Genomic DNA, 14,783 nt, shown 5'->3' on the forward strand with positions numbered 1-14,783 from the left:
AAAAAGACTACTTCCACCAAATTGAGATTTTTAACCACATGCTTTTCCTACTGACTTACATCTACTACCTTCCACATGTTGTTATTCATGGATTTCCAATCTTTGATTTATTTGATGGCCACAGAATATGAGAAATAGACTATACCTTAATTTTCTTTGAAATTCCAAATTGAATAAAATATCATGATTAGAAATTTATAACCGTGGTAATTTTGAATATTGTTTCAAACTATACCTCAACCCCCTCTTAGAGAATCTAGAAGTGCTAACATTGGGCCTGGCCCAGTGGCACAGTGGTTAAGTTCGTGCACTCTGCTTCAGTGGCCCGGGGTTTGCCGGTTTGGATCCTGGGTGCGGACCTACGCACCACTTATCAAGCCATGCTGTGGCAGGCATCCCACATATAAAATAGAGGAAGCTGGGCACAGATGTTAGCTCAGGGTCAATCTTCTTCAGCAAAAAAAGAGGAGAATTGGTGGCGGATGTTAGCTCAGGGCTAATAGTCCTCAAAAATAAAAAGTACTAGCGTTTATTGTGGACTTACAGCTTGACAGGCACTATGCTAAGTTCCTCACGTGGATTGTCATTTAATCTTTACAACAATTTAATCTTACAACTGGGAGTGAAGTGAGTATGAATATTTTCCTCATTTTTCAGGTGAGGAAGTTGAGGCACAGGAGTGCACAGCTAGTGAGTGGCAGAGTAAGGACTTGAGTCCGGGCGGGCTGGCTCCAATGCCTGTGCTCTGAAGTTTGACTTCATTCACAGTGTACTCTGACTTCTCTGCTCTCTCCCAGTGGAGAATAACTGCCATGATGGTTGTTCAATTGAGCTTCTTAAAGCAACAGTGCTTCAGGATGCTTGAGGGTGTTGTTGCTGATTTATCTTCTGTCTTGAGTACCAGGCACATACTGGCCATGCAACTTTTTTTTTTTTTTTTAAGGATTCACACCTGGGCTAACAACTGTTGCCAATCTTTTTTTTTTTTTTCCTGCTTTATCTCCCCAAACCCCCCCGTACACAGTTGTATATCTTAGTTGCAGGTCCTTCTAGTTGTGGGATGTGGGACGCCGCCTCAACGTGGCCTGACGAGCAGTGCCATGTCCGCGCCCAGGATCCGAACCCTAGGCCGCCGCAGCAGATCGCGCGAACTTGACCACTCAGCCACAGAGCCGGCCCCACAATTTTTTTTTTTTAATAATTAATGGTAGTGAAGATAACACAGGAGAAAATCTGGGTGACCTTGTGTATGGCGTTGACTTTTTAGATGCAACACTAAAGGCATGATCCATGAAAGAAAGAATTAATGAACTGCACTTGAGTAAAATTAAAAACTTATGCTTTGCAAATAACACTATAAGAGAATGAGAAGACAAGCCACAGACTGGGAGAAAATACTTGCAAACAATATATCTGAAGAAAGACTATTATCTAAAATATATAAAGAACTCTTAAAACTCAACAGTAAGAAAATAAACAACCCAGTTAAAAAATGGGTCAAATACCTTATCAGACACCTCACCAAAGAAGATATACAGATGGCAGATAAGCATATGAAAAGGTGCTCCACATCACGTGTCATCAGGGAAATGCACATTTAAACAACAGTGGGATACCGCTGCACACCTATTTGATGCATTCACCAGCCGGGAAGCTCTCCAGACCCGATCATTTAGAGTTTTTATGGAGACTTCATTACATAGGCATGATTGATTAAATTATTGGGCATTGGTGATTGGATTTATTGTCCAGCCCCTCTCCCCTCCCTGAAGGTTGAGGGATGGGACTGAAAGTTCCAGTCCTCTAATCACATGGTTGATTCCTCTGGCAACACACCTCCATCCTCCAAGAGTTACCTTATTAGCATAAATTCAGATATGATTGAAAAGGGCTTATTATGAATTAGAAAAGATGCTCCTCTCCCTCCTATCACTCAGGAAATTATAAGAGTTTTAGGAGCTCTGTACCAGGAACTGGAAATGAATATCAAATATCTATTTCTTATTATAGTCATGTGTTGCTTAACTGTGGGGATATTTTCTGAGAAATGCATTGTTAGGTGATTTCGTCATTGTGTAAATATCATGGGGTATGCTGACACAAACCTAGATGGTATAGCCTAATATACACCTAGGCTATATGGAACTAATCTTATGGGACCACCGTAGTATATGTGGTCTATTGTTGATCAAACCGATGTTGTGCAGCACATGAATGTATATCACAGTATCACAGAAGGCCTGTCACTTCCAGGTTGGGTTAATTAGGGATGCCTTCTCACTGAAGAGTTTCAGCTTGAGTGGATTTGTTAGGTAGACTGCAATTGGGTTTAATTGTGAGTATCTGTAGCAAGAGATGAGTTGAAGATGAAGTTCATGGGGATGTCCGTTGACAGATTGGTTTGAGGGTGGGAAGTCTGATGAATTAAGTCTTACTTAGTAATGCTACAAGAAAATTTTAGAGAGGGAAGAAATAATTTTGATAGGTGCCCTTAATTTGCAGATGAAGAAGCTGAGTTAAGAAGGGGTTAAGTAACTTGTCTGAGATCTCCTGGTTAGTGAGATCTGGGCCTGACAGTGAACTTACATTCTTTGCTTTCTATTTCTATTGCCAATACTTCATTTAGACAGCACAAGTTAGTGAAATAATGTGGCCTTTGTAGCAGTTAAGTAGTTGTTGGTTTTTTTCAGCAAGTTACTTTTCTGAGGCTTAGTTTTCTCAGTTTAAAATGGAGAGGATTAAACGGATAAGATTTTTGAGGTACCCTGGACATATAGGAGATCAATTCATGTTAATGTTTATTTTTTACTATCTCCTTAATGCCTAACTGCTGGAATAATCTACCTGACCTTTACTATCAGTGACTCTCCTTTCAATCTGGCTATATACACTGCTACTGTTATGGGATTATTTTATTCTCCTGCATGTGTACCTTCAGTGGTTGCCTATTACCTTCCAAATTAATTTGTGACTTCTTAGCGTGATCTTAATTATCTTCTACCCCATTCTATCATTTTCACTTTTTCTTCCTTTAATTCCATACATACCTTTTGCTCCAGCCAACTGTGCTATTTGATGTTTCTTGTATATTATTTGCATTTTGCTTTGCATTCATCTTAGGGTCCTGCGCAGAAGTGGATACGTTCTGTTTGCTCTTCCAGGTCTATTCTCCACCCTTCTCCACCTTGATGTGTGTCCATGGAGGCTGACTTGTAGACTGTGTCAGTAGAATCCTTGCTGTCTGGTGTCTAGTCTAGTTGGGTTTTGATAATTGGAGATTGGAGGTGTGACTAGAGTGTGAGATAGGAGTATTTGTTCTCCTCTCTCACTCCCTCTTTCCATGCTCATCCTGGCTTGGTTCCTTCCCTCACCCGAAGGCCACAGCTTCTCTCAGTGGCCCTCTCTCTTCATCTCGTTTTCCGAGTTCCTGTAGCTGTTCCCTTCCTTTGCTTTTTCAGGCCTGGGGTGGAAACAGCACCCCATTGTTGCAGCCTGAGAGTATTGCATTGTCTCTTGTTAGTTTTCTTAACCTTGCCAAACTTTAGTAAATAGTCCCTTTATTAAAATCTCTTCAGTTATGCAGTGTGCCATCTGCTTTGCTGGGATCCTGATTGATAAATGCTCCGTGGAGAAGTAGGGCTCTGCCCAGAAGGGCCAGATGGAAGACAGCCTGACAAGAGGGCTTTTCCATAACTGTCTTACTTCCACGTTTGATTCCTGTTGGGCTCTCTTCGTATGTCTTCTTGAAAGAGGTTTGAACATACAGCCTCTGCCACAGCCTGTTTGCATTCTTCTTGTTGCTTCTTATATTATACCAAGTAATGTTTTAAAAAACGTTAATAAGATACATTGATGCTGAATGATTTAAACCTATTGTAATTAATATACATAACATACGTACAAAGCATATTCCATTTGTATCTGTCCTGGTTGGAACAAAATGGAAAATTTCAAGTTATTCTGAATGAATCCTCATTATTTCAATAGTGGCCTGAAAATTCCAGCCATTTAGAGTGTTTGCTTTAGGAGAGACCAGATTATAATGAATTTAGGATTTTCTTCTGTATCATCTTGATAATTCAACAAGATATGTAACTGACTCTAAGGGAGGAAGTGTGGTGTTTAAAGAATTTACCTTCATTTCTTTCTTTTAAAAATACTCGAATGTACCTTTGTCTTGGTTTACATGGTCTTTAAAACCTTTTGTTTTTTGTATGAAAGCTCTGAAGGAAATATAAGTCTGTGTTCCTTCTGATATGTGTACATGAAGTCCTCTAAACAAAAAAATCTTAAAAAATTCTTATCTTTGTAAAAGATGGTCTGATTGGGTAACTTAAGACAAATGATCGCAAATAAATATTGCCTATTGAAACTAGAAAAGTGTTTTTACTATTAAGTCATATTTCTTCCCCAGCAAACCTCTAATAAAAGAGGTCTCTATTGTTATTAATATGTTTGCTGGTATTTCATTCAGTGTGATTCCAAATGCCTCCGGTGTTGGTGATTCAAGACTTTCCCACTATGGTACAATCTGCAAGTTTAACTGATTTTCTGTTTCCCCTAACTTCTCGGTAATTGATGCGATCTTGGATTAGACCAGCCCAGATTCCCAGGGTAGTTCACCAAACGGCTCTTTCTTACTTAACACATTGCTATTCATCTTCACTCTGTCAGATTCTGTACTTTGCATCTGATGCTAATTCAGTGTATAAACTCTTTGTAAATTGAGACTGGAAGGCAGAACTATATCAAGTGTAGTTTTCTCAGTGTTAATGACTGAGTAACCTCCCTACAAAGTCCAGTGGACATTTGCTTTAAGATGTTTTTCAAACTTAATAATTAAGTGAATTGAGCTTGGCTGTGTCGCATGGTAGCTCTGGGACCACAAAAACACATCTGCCTTCTCAATGTTTGCTTTTCAAAAAAATAGTTTTATTGATTTTCAAAATATGCTTTTTTGAAAGAACACTTTTATGCATCCTCTCATTATGTGTAATCTCTGATACAGTTACTGTAGTCTAAATATAGTGGGAAAAGTTGTGTGTTCATTTTACATATTGGGAATACTTCCAGTCTCAGTGGTGTAATTAAATAAGTGATAACTTCTAACTTCTAATAAGTAAAAGCCAGAAATTTATTGCTGTTATTTACTTAGGTTTTTCCAATGAGCCTGTTTAAGTTTATGTACTATGTTAATATGTGATTACAGTTTGGTACCCATTGCATATTGCCGTCTTCTGAAATGCATCAGTTTATGTCCTTTCCTATCCTTTCACCTTTCTCTCCCCAAATTAACAATAGCATTCTAATTTTACTTATTTGTCCTCTATACTTCTGTATACGTTATTTGTAGAGTGAATTTCTTTTTATTCATTGTCTCTCTCTTAGATAGATACAAAGCATAATAGTTTTAGAAATGAGAATAGGCAAATTTCTTTATGGTCCCAAACAGCAAAGTTCTACCACAGGACTTTCAGTTGATTTTCTGCATCACTTTATTCCATCATGGCTGGTTTGGAGTAGTGGTGGAAAGAACTGTCTCTCAGAGAAACCACCGTGTCATGTCTTGTCTGTATTTCTATAACTTTATTACCTAAATTATCAGTCCTGTTTCCAACCCCACACATACTGAGTAACCTCAGTTTTATCTGCTACAAAATATCCAGTAGGTTCTCTTGAAAGAGTCTTCCTTAAACATTATAAATCGTCATGTTTACTGTTTTAAAAAAAATAGAAGTAATTAAGTAACTTTTTTATCCAATATTTCTCTGTCATTAAAGCTTTTAAAACTAAAGTAAATGCTTGAATGTGTCCCCCAGGTAGATTCTCCTGCTTTATGATGGCTTCAGAATTGTTTTATATGTTTTTGGTTTGTCTTAAATTTAATTACACTGCTTTAGGTGTGTTCCTCACTTATGTTTCCTTTTCCATTCAAAGATGCGTTTTCTCATGGTTTGAAACCACCTTTTATTATTAATGGAATTTATTTATGTGAAGACTTGGATATTTCATTAAGTTTTGATTTCTCCAATCCAGGGTGGGGATAGGGAGCATGATGTTGAATAGTTTGTTAGGTTGATGATCTTACTGTAGTTTTCACGTAACACACTGTTATAATGGTTCACTGGGTTTGATTATTCAAAACAAGGAAAGGAAATTACTTTTAGCTTGAACCTCTCAGGCTTCCCATGACCCAACCCTTCTGTTAGTGGTCCCACTGATTTGTCTGGTCAAGTAGCCCCATCCTCCCTTGTTTAAATATTAACAAGGACTTGCCTACTGTGAAATTGGGCTTACATGTTAACTCTTGATAGTGCCTTGGCAGATTGCATGAAAGTGAGACTATAAGTATTGTTGAATTCTCAAAAAATGTGTTATTGTAGTCTAGACTTTTGTGAAAATTGCTAATGTAAAACAGTTTATAAAGTTTGAACAACCTGATTTTAAGTTTGTATATTAATCATTTTTATTTCGGATATTTGGTATTTTCAGATGTAACAATTTCTGAGTCCCAAGATTCTAATTTCTAATTTCTATTTAATCTAATAGGAGTTGTTGTTTAGTAAAAAATGCTAAGTAGGGACTGGCCCAGTGATGTAGTGGTTAAGTTTACGCAATCCATTTCTATGGCTCAGGGTTCGCAGGTTCAGATCCTGGGTGCGGGCCTACCACTGCTCATAAAGCTATGCTCTAGAGGCATCCCACGTAAAATAGAGGAAGATTGGCACAGATGTTAGCTCAGAGCCAGTCTTCCTCACAAAGAAAAATAAAAAGCCAAGTAGATCAATTAATCCTGTTTTGAGGCTCTCATAGAAAACATGAAAATTAATGTAGTTTTTAAAAAAGTTAATATACTTAAAAAGGAAATTTTTTTCATATGATGTTCTTTCCTTATTATAACTAACTCTTAAGAGAATTGGCATGTGGTACACTGCTTTTATACTCTGCATGCATATTATATGTGCTTTATTATGCATCTGGAAAAGTTTTAGTCTTCATTTAAAGAATCTGCTATTTTTGTTTAGTTAAATGTAGTGAGAATAGTTGGGGCTATAAACTTAGAGAAAATACTAGCAGCTTCATTACATTTTTCAAATAGAGGATGAAGTTGTAGGTTAATTGCGGTATTTTCTATTTCGGGTTGACTTTTTTAACACAATAGTAAATTGTATTGTGTTGGTAATTCTCTTTTAGTACTTTAGAGCTGAGTTCCCCAAAAATAGAGATATAAAGTGGCAACTAGGTCATATGGGAGATGCAATATCTAAAACTTCAGTAGGAAAATAAAATATACGTAAAAATTATCATCCTTGAAAAATTTATTAAAAAACAAAAATTTTTTGGTCGGTAAAATGATATATCACAGCCAAGTGTAAAACTGGCAAACTAGAACAATTTGATAGCTTGGATGTGAGTAGCGAAGAAATTTAAATCTGATTTTCTCTTTTACTCAAAAATTTTGTGTGACAATTAGAAAAATTTACTTAATCAGACAGTTGTAGGGTGGTGTTTATTAGGTGATGCCATTGACCTCTCTTAGAAAACCTAATGTTAGTAATCAGCATGGAGAAAGAATGCCTGACTGATTTTAACATTTGTATCTAATGTTTGGAGATGCACATCTTTTCTTTTAAAAGTTCATTCTGTAACACTCTCCAAAGGGTACAGCATATATGTAGCAATTACTTCTGAGACTGCGAGACTAGATACCAATTTCATTTACTAATAAGTTTGAAGGAGGAAAAAACTCATTTGCAGAATCTCTAGTTAGGATATCAACTATGGATGGATTTTTAAGTGGAAGTTTATCAGTACTACCGTTTTATAGCAGAGCATATATTTTATTGAGTAATAAAGAAATAGTAATTGAAATGTCTTTATAAAGGATGGTGTCTAACACACTAAATCTTTATTGTAACTCTGAAAATTCAAACGCAGCGTTTCTTTAAGCTGCACTGAAGTCTGGGCTGTGATGGCTGAGAATCCTGGATCAAGACTATGAAGAGCTGTGTTGAAACACTTGGTTGTGCTGCTAACAATGTCTTAACAACCCACACAACCTCACTGGTTCTTAGGTTCCTGATTCGTAAATTGTATGGCATGGAAGATCCCTTCAACTGGGAAATTCTCGGAATGTTTTGAGTCTGCAATGTAGAAATGAGTTTCAGAGTTTGTCATTAGAATGAGGTGTTGACATTTTGGATAGTGATCTCTAGCAAAAAGTTAGTAGAATGTGACTAGCTTTTTCGCAAATTCTAATCTGCACCTGCCAGATTTTACTACTTCTTTCCTCATGCCTTCCGACTTATGAAGTTGAAGAAGTTCGTGGCGGACGTCGCATGCCTTTTCTTCCAGCTGTCTCCGTGTTCTCCGGTGAAGGGGGCCTTGAGGAAAGCACAGTTCTCCCACTGCTTTGCCTTTACTCCGTTCAGTGGTAATGCCATCCTGGGTGGTGATGGGTGGCGTACTTCCCAGTGTTGCTTACGAGTTTTATGCTTGTTTGAAGTTACTTCCATTTCTACCCTAGGGCATGATTATTTTCAGGACCTTGAGACAGGCTGTTTTAGTCTTGGTGACTGGGATTGGTGGAGAAAAATATGTGACTTGAGAGGATTTAATGTAAAATGAGAACAGACCTGGAGTGGTGATTCTCAAGGGTGCTTGCTGCTGGAGGAATGGTAACTGTGAGACTCCTTGCCAGAGGTGGAGTTGGCAGTGGTTTATCAGAACCTGGGGAAGCTGAGGGTTGGAGAATTTGCCATGTGGCCCTCAACCTAGGTTCCTGCCGTTGTGAGCCAGTGTTAGAGCCTAGTAAGGATCATGTGACTCAGGTGTCCTGGGTTAGGAAAACAGCCATGGTTCTCTGGGCACATATGCTTAGACTTACCCAGCATCGTGTGTGGTTCCTGGCACTCTGTTTATGAAATTGTATCAGAATGCAAGTGAGTTGATTTAGTAGAGTGACCTTGAATCCACTTTATATATTTAAAAAATCATTTAAAAAATATATATATATTTTATATATTTAAAAAATCATTTGCAAATTTGATTATTATCAATGCAATTATTTGTGACCTATTTCCTAGCCCTCCAGAGCTTTAAAAATAAATGGGATCTGCCTTTAACTTATAGTGTTTGAAAGTTTTGAAAATCTCCTTGCCTTGCTTTAAAACGTCATTAGCGCTATAGGTCTTGATAGGATTACAATCGCGTTAATTATAGTAGCGACTGTAATTAACTTCTGTCTAGCTCTTTGTGGCTTCCTTTTTCGTATACGTTGATTCATTTGTACTCCACAGGAACCCTGGCATTACTGATTATACAGTTAGGAAGCAGGGTACTATAATTTGAAACCTGGTCCTCTAATTTCATGTTCTTTTAAGTTCTGTTAAGCTGCTTACCTTGAATGGAAGGAAGTGAGAAAGTGAGGCCCATTTATTATTATTTTCTTCTCTCAGGCCTATTGTTTAAGGTCACTGCTCACCCATTTCTCGTTCCCTTTCGTAGCCTCGCTTGCTTACACATTTTATTCCTTTCATGTCTCTTTCCTCTCCTTCCTCTCAGTTTTACTTGCCATTTTATTTTGTGCCAGCATAAAAACTTTTTTTGTAAGGAGTTAATCAAGGTTTGTTATATTTTTTAAAAAGTTCTGAAGAGAATATTTTAGTCTTATGTTGCCGAAAAGGTGCTTAACTTAGGAAATCACTGAGTAAAAGTATTCGGTAATTGTAAGCAACCAGAAAAAGCTAATCTAACCAATAAAAAGCTGAAGAAGAGATTCTATAGAGAAAATTCTCTTGGGTGTGTTTTTTAAGGGTAATTTTTGAAGGTTTTAATGTGAAACACATTTTATACGGTTTTTACTGTCAAATGGGTTAGGTCAAGAAAATCTTTGTGCATTTTTTAAGGATATGGCCTGTGTTCTAAATCCTAGTTTTGTATTTAGATCAGATAAGTATGGAAACTAACCAGAAGGATTTTGATGTAGATAACTTTCAGTCTTTAATATTTCATAACCAAATTAATTGTAACTTCTTAAAATTAAGTTTTAAAAATAATGTTTGATCAGTCTTTTGATTAGAGCTAAGATTGCATCCCAAGCCCACATAATTTCTACCTCTTAAACTATATTTAGAACGTTTTCATTTTTGAAGGCGTGGTTCTTCACAGTGTGGCTCCTTCATGCCAAGTCTTAATAAATCTTTGCAGTGAAATCTGATTTTAGTGATAGGCTGGTTTTAAGACCTGGAAAATGAACAACAAGCAGGAATTCTAGCCAAGAACTGTGCTCGCTGTGTTAGTAGTACTGTGTCCAAATGTGCTGTGAAATATATATAGTCATGTATGTAAGTTGTGTCTTGCTTGCTCAGCCTCCCACACTACCTTGTCGCCTCTACTAGAAACCTTCCCTGGTCTTTCCTAGGAAAGTTGACCACTCTCTCATGCTCTCCCACTGTTCCTGGAAACATGGATCAGACCATCTCTGACACTTCATGCCCATTGCTTATTTAGAAGTCTGTTTTCCTTGAGACCTTAAGTTCTTTTAGGGCACAAGTCAATGTGGTGAGTTAGGACAGGATAGATTTTTTTTGAGGGGGAGTGTATATTGGGAGTGTTTATGTTGTATTTAAATATTGATAAAATAATATTTCATTCATACTTTATCTTTTAAGCTCATCTATGGTATTGTAGAACTTTTGTTTCAGTTATGCATATGCATTAACGTATAAATGCATGTGTACATCCTCTTTGTTTTTCTTACATTTCTACACTTAACATTTCATTGTTGCCATTTCTGTGGAAGGATTGTAATAACACCTATCATAAGGAGTTGAGGACTAAGACTGTGAATTTAAAGCCAGTGAGTAAGCTCCAGATGCCCCCTTTCCTAACCTCCTCCTGTTTAGATTGCCTTTATACTACCCACTGTACAGATGTGTTCAACTTATAACTGGAGATGAAATGAAACACAGCAAGGACAGACAGGTATTTTTTAAATTCCATAGATGAGACAGCTGTCCATCCTTCTCTGCTTCTTATCCCTCCTCTGTGACACTTTATAGTGGCTTGAGTTAAATAGTAGCAGGAGGAAACTTGAAATTTTCACTCGTGATTGCAAGTGAGAATTTGAGCTTCAGTTTTTTGGGTTTTTTTTTCCGAGGAAGATGAGCCCTGAGCTAACATCTGCTGCCAATCATCATCTTCTTCTTCTTCTTTTTCTTTTGCTGAGGAGGACTGGCCCTGAGCTAACATCCATGCCTATCTTCGGCTATTTTATATGTGGGATGCCTGTGACAGCATGGCTTGACAAGCAGTGCATAGATCCACACCTGGGATCCAAATTGGCAAACCCCAGGCGGCTGAAGCGGAATGTGCAAACTTAACTTCTGTGCCACTGGGCCGGCCCCTGAGCTTCAGTTTTTAAAAGTTGAATGTAGCTTACAACTTCCTCATGTCTTGTATTTTACTGTTCTTGTTTCCTAGCAGCTTGAATGCATCTCTCCTTTCATCGCCTGGTGCAGTAATTTGTGGAATATAGGTTTGAGCATGAGCAATGATTAAGTTCTGTATTGCTGCCACGGATGCTTTACATGCTGAAACTGAAGCATACATAGCTTTATTGCTGTAAACACTAATGCCTTGGAGCTATTTAAGAAATTTAGAATTCAGGAGAGCCTATTGTAGCAAGACAGCCAGTGACCTAAAGAGTTCTTTTAAGGTGAGGTACTAATGTGGAGTTACTGATATGGGACTGCTTTGACTTTTGAATGCTTTGATACACACTTGATTTAGATGGTAAAAATAAATTGGCACCACACAAATCTGCCACTGTCATCAAAGGTATATCCGCTTGCAAAAGATGTAATTAAACTTAAAATTAAATCCTTATGGTGCTTTGCCCCCAGAAGATGCCTCTATTAAGGTAGGAAGACATTTTGCTTATGTGGATTATTTGTTATATGTATCCTTTGTTTACTATGATGACCTTAAAATAATTATCATTATTAGTTGTACTAGCAATGCTATGCAAATAGAAGAAAAAAATTGCCTAAGAATGTTCTATTCCAACAAATGTTTTCATCTTTCCATCTTCCATACATGGATTTAAACTTTGTATTATGACCTTATCTTAGCTTCCTTCCCAACCCACCTGCCTGTTGGGTAAGGTCTTGGCTCCTTCATGGTTTGCTAAACTCTGGAAATGCTCGCTGGTACCATCAGTACCTTGGGAGGCTCTCTTTACTTACACTTTGATTTGCGCTTTGAATTCTGTTTGGATAATTGATTCTTACCGTTCTTTTCTTATTTTCATATCTTTTTCTAGGTGTCATTGTTCTTGTTAACATTTAAATTCTTCATGCTTGCTGAAATTGGAGCTTGAATTTAATGATCTTGTGTTTTTGAGTCAGTCCTAGCATTTCGTATAAAGTTTTCCAACCTAGACTCATGACAAAGCTGCTGCTTCCATTTAACCCAACTTCTTTGTTTTACTTTACTTTCTTCTTCTTAAATGAAAGTATTTCAAGAGAGGGTCACAGTTTAGTGTGAATGTCAGAGAATGCTCGCTTTCTTGAGAGGTGCCTATATGTGAAGATTGACACTAAATGTAGTAGAGACAAGCTTTTGGCTACATTTTTGGGGTTTTTTCTTTTTTGTAATTAAATAGTTAAAAATGCCTGAGAGGGATATGTCAAGTAATAACTCCAAACTTTTTTTTTTTTTTTTTGATGAGGAAGATTTGCTCTGAGCTAACATTTATTGCCAATATTCTTCTTTTTTTGGTTCAGGAAGATTAGCCTGAGCTAACTTCTGTGCCAGTCGCGACCACAGCATGTCTTGACAGTGGTGTAGGTCCACACCCGGGATTTGAACCCTTGAACCTGGGCCACCAAAGAGGAGCATGCCAGACTTAACCACTATGTCATGGGACCCATTCAATAACTCAAAACATTTTGTAGAGAAACAGATTAAATTGAGCATGCCTTTCTTTCTCCCCCTCCCTCTCCCTCCCTCTCCCTCCCTCCCTCTCCCTCCTTCTCTCCCCCTCCCTCTCCCCCTCCCTCTCTCCCTCACTCCCTTTCCCCCTCTCTCCCTTCCCCCTCCCCCTTTCCCCCCTCCCGTCTCCCTATCTCCCTGTCTCCCTCCCCCTCTCCCCCCTCTCCCTCTCTCCCTCTCTCTGTCTCCCCCTCTCCCCCCCCCTTCCTCCCCTGAGCTAACCTCTGCCACCAATCCTCCTCTTTTTGCTGAGGAAGATTGGCCCTGAGCTAACATCTGTGTCCATCTTCCTCTATTTATATATGGGATGCCTGCCACAGCATGGCTTGATAAGCAGTGTGTAAGTGCACACCGGGGATCCAAACTGGCGAACCCCAGTTTGGGGTTCCACCAACAAAGCAGAGTGTGCAAACTTAACCACTACTCTACCAGGCTGGCCCCAGAGCATGCCTTTCTGATATTAAATAATACTCATATTGATGTGACTAAGTTTACTTATGTGAGAATTGATGTCTGCAGTACATTTACTTTTTCTTTTCACTTCAGTTTTCTACCCTCTGTCCCTGGCGTGGTGTTGGAATGCTTTACTAGGAAGTTTTCCAGCAGGCAGACCCAGAGCTTAGGGTTCAGACAGGTCTTCTGAATGTGTAGTTAATAGTGCTGAATTTGTGTGAAGTGAGAACAGTTAGTAAGAGATCAAGAAAACTTGGCATGAGGCCTCTCTGTTGGTGGTGGAAGTGGGTGGTCACATATTAATGGCCTTTAAAATTAGGTGGGATGAATAAAGTATTGAAGGAAAGTCTGGCTGTTTATAGAGCCTTTAGAACGAAAAGAAATTAAAGGGGAAAAAAAATAAACAATAGGAGTCTGAGTTGCCAGATCACTGGTGCTTCTGTGATAAGTAATAATATCTGAATGCTTATTCGTACAACCCGCTTTAGCTTTGAGAACCAAAGGAGGGAAGATTGGTTTGTGTGTAGAAACATAATTTGATTCATAAATACATATTTTGTAGGTAGTTCTGTTTCTATCACTCAGTTAATACATTTGCTTATATTCCAGAGGTTGGTTCTTTTCTATTTGTGGATGATCATTGTAATTGGCTTCCTGACGTGTTGACAGACTGGGCTTCTAGTATGTATGGGTGGGATGTTTTCCCTCAGCTCTAGTAATGTTCAGTGCAGTTGACACTGTGGGATTTGGAAAAGATTTTTTGCTCTTGAAGACCCATAAACAAAATCGAATATTGATTCAACTAGTTTAGTAATTATTGTACAAAATGTAGCTATTTTTTCACATAGTTGTTTCAGTATTGTGAATTTACAAATATGCATGTAATAGTGAATTATATTAAAAAACTACCTTTGAGTTCAAAATTTTGTGATATATAATAATTTTAGCTAATAAAATGGTTTGGTAATATTCTTCAGTGGATTAGATCAAATGTAAAAACCAGCACAAAATCAGGGTTTTGTAGCTGTTTTATAAATAACTGCTGAAAGCCTCAGGCTTAAAATTAAATTTGATTTTTAACAGGCCTGAATTTTATGTGACACTTGTAAGTAACAACTTAAATGTTTATGAAAAATGGCTAGTAAACCCACTGAGACACATTTGACCATTATTTAGAGGAGGATTTAAATTTACATTTAAAATGGAAAAGATAAAAGATCTCAGAAATATAATGTTTGAGTATGTCCCATTCTACATAGGAGGCAGTCTTCCTTTTTCATCTGGGTATTAAAACTGTGTATCTCTTATTTTAATCATTTAACTTCTTTATCACT

General features: G+C 37.7%; 1 protein-coding gene across 12 annotated transcripts in view; it reads left to right on the forward strand.

The window, feature by feature from the left end:
* The window catches only part of CDKAL1 (CDK5 regulatory subunit associated protein 1 like 1), a 610,652-nt gene that overhangs the window by 170,723 nt on the left and 425,146 nt on the right, over positions 1-14,783 (forward strand). The gene's annotated exons all lie outside the window — the stretch shown is intronic.

This window comes from Equus przewalskii, chromosome 19, assembly GCF_037783145.1.
Source record: "Equus przewalskii isolate Varuska chromosome 19, EquPr2, whole genome shotgun sequence".
NCBI lineage: Eukaryota > Metazoa > Chordata > Mammalia > Perissodactyla > Equidae > Equus > Equus przewalskii.